At 47.7% G+C, this 7873-nt stretch overlaps 1 protein-coding gene across 1 annotated transcript in view; it reads left to right on the top strand.

Moving 5' to 3' along the window:
- The first annotated feature begins 2523 nt into the window (after positions 1-2523).
- BNIP5 (BCL2 interacting protein 5) overlaps positions 2524-7873 on the top strand; it is a 48863-nt gene continuing 43513 nt past the window's right edge. Inside the window, exons 1-2 of the mRNA XM_072730982.1 lie at positions 2524-2648; positions 3572-3679. The gene's annotated coding sequence lies outside the window, so the exon portion shown is untranslated. The remainder of the gene's footprint in view (positions 2649-3571; positions 3680-7873) is intronic.

Below are 7873 nucleotides of genomic sequence, written 5' to 3'. Positions count from 1 at the left end.
GTGTGTAAAGAAGTTCATTAATGAAATAAATGACACAAGTCACTGTCACCATCTTGTCAAGCCACTTACAGCATGAACCCAAAGCATGGGCTCCATGATTCTCCATCTCTGCTACGTGGATTCTTGCCAACAGTCTTTTTCTCTTGCAAGGAAGTTCCACTTCTCCCTGGCTTTCCCCAAGATATGATTGACGTATAACATGGTGTAAACTTGAGGTGACAACATCTAGCACTTCCTTCAATCCTGGTGGCCCTGCCACCTCTCGGGCTCTTATGGGAAGCCTGGGCTGATGCTGGTGACCTATTGTCTCTCTCCTGGAGGAGCCTCGTAGTGACAACTCTCCTTGGCTACTTCCTCTGGTCCCTCCTTATGGTGTAAATCCACATTTTCTACTCTAGCGCTCTTTTCCGAAGTTTTATAGAGATGCTCAGAAGACACATCCATTTATAGAGCGAGGTCTTAATACCTCCAAACTATCCAGCTTCTGGCGGTAAATACGAAGGTGATCCTGGCTCAGAAAGAGTCTGTGGAATGCCAGGTCCCTTCCTGTGTGCTGACTTGGCTACCCGGAGGGACTATTGAACTAAGCTGCCCTGGGATGGCTTCAAGATTTGGGCAGGGAGTTTCGAGTATGCTGTTCTGAAAATCAGAATGTGCATATTTTAAAAATATTTTAATCATGAACTTAATTTTTTAAAATTCCCAAAGCCTTGTAAATTCATTGCTAATATGGGGGTGGCATAGGAAGGAGGATGTGGCCCTGCCTTTGGGGAAGTTCACACATTAGACCTTGTCACAGTCCATGCCCACTGGAGACAGTGAGGACAAAACACTGGTGAATTCTGCTTGGGAGGTGCCAGAGAGAGTGCCCCCTAGGAGGATCCTATAGGCTTCTGCTCTGTTTTTCCCTTTTTTGGAGAGCCTGGAGGTGTGGTGGGGCTGTGGGCTTCTTGATCACTGTGAGTGGAGGGTAGGTCAGGGGCTGACCACAGAGGCCCGTCCCTGGGCCAGGGCAAAGGGGTCCCCGAGTTACATCCTTGGGTCAGCCTTGTTCACAAGGTGGGAAAATAGACCAGGACTGGGGCTGAGATCATCACAAGGGGGAGGAGAGAGCCTTTGGGAACAGGCAGGGGCTGTCCTGTGTCAACCCATAAGGACCTACAAGATGAAACTCCCAACAGCACCAACTGCATATACCCCACTTCATGGGCCAGCTGATGCTGGGGAAAAACATGATTTAGAGCCAGTTCACACAGGGGGCCTTCAAGTGTTCACTCAGGAGAAAACCTCAGGTCCTGGACCGGGGTTCCCTGCCCCACTTTGCAGGATCCTGATGGCCCTCCGTCACCCAGGACCAGGCTTGGGATGAACTGTTGGTTAAAACTATGCCCTCTTCTCAGAACTGAAGTGAAAATGAAAGGAGAAGTGGTGAGAGGGGCAGCTGGCCAGGGCTCAGCGCTGGGCAGGGAGTACATATCCCTTAGGGAGTAACTGAGCCCTGAGCTTCACTGCCCAGAGCAGAAGGAAGGCTGGGCTGGGAGCCAGAGCCCATTTCAGTGTTTTAGGGGGGCTGAGCATAATCCAACACTTACCTCACAGGGGGCTGCATGGACTCACTGATCTTTCAAACGTCTACGCTTTTGCTCAATTAAAGGCATGCCATGTGGTCCCGGTGATGGGCAAGGCCCGTCGTGGCTTCTAGTAGCAGTTGTAAAGGGCCTTTGATGATAATGAATGATGCAATCCAATAACAAACATAATGAAAATATGCACTTTGGTACACAGACTCTTTTGGACGTGACATCCACTGGGCAAAACACTTTTAGGGTTTTTTTCTTTTTTTTAAGATTTTATTTATTTATTCATGAGAGACACACAGAGAGAGGCAGGCAGAGGGAGAAGCAGGCTCCATGCAGGGAGCCTGATGCGGACCCAATCTTGGGACCCCGGGATTACACCCTGAGCCAAAGGCAGGCGCTGAACCACTGAGCCACCCAGGCATCCCGAGTTGTTGCTTTTTTATGGGTGGTTTTACGGAGCCTCATGTGGAGCTGAATTGGGAAGTTTTACTTCTGGGCAAAGACAGTCCAGGGTCACTCCCAGATACAGAGGCAAGCAGAATGAAGAAACGAGCCTCCTCCTGCCAGGTGACTTCTCAGTTTGTCCTCCCAGGAATCTGGATTGAGTTTAGGGGGGCTGTGTCCCCTCCAATCCCAGGCACATGCCTTAGCAAGTCTTGAGTCCTGTTAATAAATCCTCCCTGTAACAGTTGCCCCTCGGGAGCCTGCTGGTGCCTGGATCTACGCTGAGGCCCCGCCGAGCTCTCACACACTAACTCGGGTCCTTGTGAGGCCGTCAGAGGCCTAATCTGTCTTCACTGCCCAGGACTCTGGGGACACTCAGGAGCTGGGCTTCTCCCCCTGGAAAGGCCTGCAGTTCAAAGATAGGTCCACCAGGTGGCGCAAAGCCTCCTTTCCTTGCGGGTGCTGGACCCACTGCCTACACCACCTGTTCTGTGTCTGGGCGGCCTGCCCTCTCCTACCAGGACGGGAATACAAAACCCCAACTCTGGCATACTCCGTAAGCAGACATCCAGCCTCTGCTTAAACACCTCCGGGGACGGGGAGCTCACCACCTATGGGGGCAGGGTAAGTAGTGGAGGTAGGGGTAGGGGTGAAATTGAGGCCATCCAAAAGCCACCTGTTGGGTGATAATATCACCCTTCCTTGTCCAACACTCAGGCCACTGGTTTCTTTCTTTCTTTCTTCTTTCTTTCTTTCTTTCTTTCTTTCTTTCTTTCTTTCTTTCTTTCTTTCTTCTTTCTTTCTTTCTTTCTTCTTTCCTTCTTTCTTCTTCTTCTTTCTTTCTTTCTTCTTCTTTTTTAAGATTTTATTTATTTATTCATGAGAGACACACACAGAGAGAGGCAGAGACACAGGCAGAGGGAGAAGCAGGCTCCATGCAGGGAGCCCAATGTGGGACTCCATCCCAGGATCACCACCTGAGCCAAAGGCAGACGCTCAACCGCTAAGCTACACAGGCGTCCCAGGCCACTGGTTTCTAAAATCCCTAGTACCAGGTTCTTTGTTGGAAATAATTTATTATCTCCTTTTCTTTTAAATCACCTTATCCCTGAGTAATTTGTCAAGTTTCTGAACAGCAGCCCCAAAGAGATCTTTCACAGATCTGGGACACAGGCCAGGGGTATGTCGGAAAGCCTCTCTATCTCCTAACCTCCCACCCCCTGGGCCTTGATTAGGAATCAAAGGACTGGGGCTACCTGAGTTCCCTGGTGGCTTTACTGAAGTCAACCTTCTGGGCCTCAGTTTCCCTATCTGTAAAGGGATTAACAGCATCCTTTACCCTGCTTGCCGCATTCAGTTGTTGAGAAATTGCCAATGCAATGATGCATTTGATTATTTAATGAGTATTTATTTTTTTAAAAAAAATTATTTATTTATTTATTCATGAGAGACAGAGAGAGAGAGAGAGAGGCAGAGACACAGGCAGAGAGAAGCAGGCTCCCTGCAGGGAGCCTGATTTATTTTATTTATTTTATTTATTTATGCAGGACTTGATCCCAGGACCCCAGGATCACAACCTGAGCAGAAGGCAGACGCTCAACCACTGAGCCACCCAAGTGTCCCTTAACGAGTATTTCTTGAGCACCTACTATAAGGTAGGCACAATTCTAGAAACTAGAGAAGACATAAGTAAACAAGAAAGAGTGAATCTGATATTGAGTGGTGTGGTAAGTGCCAGGAAGGAAGATGCAATGGGGTCAAGTGAGGGGGGAGATCTAAATTGAGCTATCAGAGAGGTGACAAGCATGTGAAAGCAGGAATGATTCCCCATAGTGTATCCATCCTTCTCTTGGCCTGTGATTCACGCCGTGAAAGTGAGACAGGTACTGTTTCTGAGTGTTTTTGAGATAGACACTGTTGTTAGTTCCTGTTATGTGCAATCAGACGCAATCCTCATGGATATGAACATTGCAGACGGAAAGGCTGGAAGGAGAAGACCAAATTGACACAGAGCTAATCCTCTCCAGTCCTCTCTTTTCCCTGTGGGGGAACCACAAACTAAGGCCAATGAGATAATAAATTCTTCTGAACAGGCTTGAACTCTCCAGGCCAGGCCCATTTCCACAACTCAAGAAAGCGCTGTGCATTGTTCGAAGCACTCTGACTAGAAAGCCCAGACTTCTAAATATGACCCTTGAAATCCCAGCAGTTCTTATCAGGAAGGGATTTCCCTTCAGTCATGCACTCCAGCTAGTGACATGCTCAGGTTTTCAACCTGTGATCTGGGATGGAGGGTGCATATCGGATTATCAGGGAGCAGATGCCTGGGGGTGGCTAGACCTGGTGAGTAAATCTCCAGAGAGATTTTTTTAAAAGATTTTATTTATTTATTCATGAGAGACACAGAGAAACACAGAGAGAAAGGCAGAGACACAGGCAGGGGGAGAAGCAGGCTCCATGCAGGGAGCCCAACGTGGGACTCAATCCCGGGTCTCCAGAATCACGCCCCAGGCTGACAGCAGCGCCAAACCGCTGAGCCACCCGGGGTGCCCCCCAAAGAGATTCTGAAGCATCTGACAAAGCACTTTTCTTCTTACCATCTTGTATGAGGATCACAATCTGGTCCCGTTTTAGGGATGGGACAATGGAAGATCAGAGATGTCAAGGGGAGCCCAAGGGTCTGGGATCCTGGCTTTCATCCAGGCTCCTTTCCAAGCTTTGGAACAGATCATCCCAACTCCAGCCTCTTACAAACTCTAATGGGATTTGCAATAAAGAGTGTTATGTTTTCCTGGCTGAAGGGTGAATAATTTAACAACTTGGGTCTCAATCAGCCACAAAAAGAAAAAAATGGACCTTTGACAAGCAGAAGATCTGAACTGGAGCCAACAGCAGAAGGTCCCCAGAGAAATAGCAGAAACAAAGACTTAGTGGGTCAACCTCATCTGGATTTTCAGCCAGATGAAGTGCCTTTCTGATAGTGCAAGTTCACTCATTTGACTATGGTGAGTTGGACATGCCCAGATCAAAATCCAGTTCTTGTTCTAAGGAAGCCAGTCCTGTTTAATCTGCTCCTACTGTATTAGTTAAGGTCATGTTAGCTGTATCATATGAACTAGAGTCTCAGTGGCTTAGTATGGTAGACATTTGTTTCTCAGTCATGTAAAGTTTGGTTGGGGGGCTCTCTCCACGAAGTCATTTGGGGACTCAGGCTGCTGGAGGCGCTACTGTTATCTTCTTCATATGGTTTCCATGGGGGCTTGACCTCCAGGCAGCTGGTGGGGAAGGGAGAGGCCCAGAGGACTGTGAGGGTGGTTTTCATGGGTTCGATTGGGGTGAGGGAGGCACCCATCATTTCTGCCCACATTCCATTGCCAGAACTCAGGCCGATGGCATACAGATATATATGTTCCTTGCTCCTTCTGAATGACTTTCTACCCTTCTTTCTTCCACTCTCCAGCCTTCTTTCTCCTGCTTCATGGCCAGGAGGCTGACCTGTATGGATTGCGCCAAGGGGCTCCTTTGTCCTCTGCTTGGAGTTTGGTCAAGGAAGCCACTGGCAGGAAAACTGGAGGATGTGGCCAAGGTATGCATTTCTCCTAGTTCCCTCCTTGACTGGGAGACTTTCCACCCGGTGCCAGCCAGGTGCATAGTTTGGCTGTGTTCTTCTACTAAAGGCCATGTTTCTGTCTCTGCCCTCTCCATACAGTCACTCCTTCCAGTTCTGTTCCTGTTCTTTTCACTTGCCGTTTTAGACTGAACCACTGCCCACTGTTGGCAGCCCCAGGAAACCGCACCATCATTTGCTGCTTTCTCTACACCCTGCGCTCATCCTTGTACATGGTCTTGTTATTAAACTTCTCACAATTGTCTGGTAGAGTGTGCCTTTCCTGCTGTGATCCCAACTGCTTCATGTGGACACGCATAGATGCAGAGGGTCTGGGGAATGGTGGCCCAACCTGAGTGTCTCATTTCACCATCTGGAAGGGTCTCTTTGATGGACAGCTGTCTTTGCCCCATCCGCTCTGACCTCTATGCTTTTTGGCTTTTCTGTGTAGGCTAGTAGAGGGTAATGCCTCTTTCCTGCACCCCAGCTTCTTCACCTATAAAATGAATGGACTGAGCAGGGGATCTATTCAACTGACATTTGGTTAGTCCCTCCAAATGCAAATTGTATCTTGGTTGTCCCGAGCTACGTGGTGCCTTACCTGTGAATTCAATGCAGGTTTTCTCTCTGGCTCCAAAATAAAAGTACTCTCATAATATATCACCTGGCACATATCTTCTCTTAACTTCCTCTTATAGATTAAATTGTGCCAAATTCATCTCTTGAAGGCCTAACCCCAGTACCTCAGAATGTGACTACATTGGGGAGATAGAACTTTTAAAGAGGTAATTAAAATAAAATGAGGCTATTATGGTGGGCTCTAATTCAATCTGACTGGTGTCTTTACAAGAAGAGGAGATTAGGACACATACAGAGACACCCAGAATATGTGTGCACAAGGGAGGAGACCCTCTGAGGACACAGTGAGAAGGCAGCCATCTGCAAGCCATGGAAAGAGGCCTAGAAGAAACCAAGCCCCACTGCCACTTTCATCTTAGACTTCCAGCCTCCGGAAGTTTAAGAAAGTAAATCTGTGTTGTTTAAGCCATCCACTCTGTGATACTTGGTGATGGCAGCTCTAGAAAACTGATACATGTCCCATCTTGGGTTTTAGCCCTTGAAGGTTTCTCTGGGTTATGGCTCAGTACTCTGATAACCTGTGACGATGTTTCAGTGGAGGTAAGAGAGTCCTTCAAATTCCCCTCAATAACATGTCTCTACTTGAAGCATGAATCTTCCTAAGACTGTGCCCCAAGGAGATTGGCAATGAGATAATGCTGGTGTCAGCCCAGCACCCCTCTTGTCATCCTCCCGGTAATAATTGATTTTGCATCTGGGAGCAGCTTCTTTCCTGCTCCATCACAGTCTCCTGCCCTTTGGCAATTGGGAAAAGTCCGTACAACTCAAGCGGGGCCATTGAGAGACGCTCATTCCCCTGACCACAGTGATTGTCCCAGAGAAGGCATGTGACCCAGGCAGGCCAATGAAAATCCTTCCCAGGCATTTTTCTAACTGGAGCTGGCAGGGAGGTTACCCCCAAGCTGGTGGTGGTTACACCCTCAGCCATGACAGTGTGACAGAGAAGCAGGAAGGTGAGGGAAGTCCTGACAGGGTCGGCTGTCCAGTGCCAATCCTTGGGAGCTCTGAGCTGTCCTGATCCCTGAAGATCTTCCTTCAATTCTTTGACAACCCTGCTAGCTTTCTAATAAATCTCCTTTCACTTAAGTTGGTTTGAGCTGGGGTTTCTGTCTTATATAATTAAGAATGCTTGGACTCTATTTAAAGGAGATACAGTTCTTGCCATAAATTGTTTGGCACTCTTCAAGTTTGTTTCCAGGCCTGCCACTTCTCTCCATCCTAGAAGGTGAGTTCCTTATCACCAGAGGTTTTTGAGCAGAGAGGGGGTGTCCTTTGGGATGAATCAGAGAGAATTGCTGCTTTGGAGCTCAGGAGATTTAACCGTGTGGCATAAAATATTCTCAGTAATTGTCACCGATTCCATTGTGTACAGACTCTACCTGCCAGGGATTAGGTAGGCCCACTATTTGAACACAGCTCTACTTTTCTCTTGAACCCATACATGGAGAGTTTATGAACATCAATATAATACACTTTATTAATAAAATGAAAGATGAAACCTATGTCATCATCTCAACAGACACAGAAGAATCATTTGACAAAATCCAACATTCTTTCATGATAAACATACTCATACTGGGAACAGAATTGAACCTCTCCCAAC

Source organism: Vulpes vulpes, chromosome 1 (genome assembly GCF_048418805.1).
Source record: "Vulpes vulpes isolate BD-2025 chromosome 1, VulVul3, whole genome shotgun sequence".
In the NCBI taxonomy this organism is placed as follows: Eukaryota; Metazoa; Chordata; class Mammalia; order Carnivora; family Canidae; genus Vulpes; species Vulpes vulpes.
The sequence above is the reverse complement of the archived record's forward strand: the minus strand, read 5'-3'. Positions and strand labels throughout refer to the sequence as shown.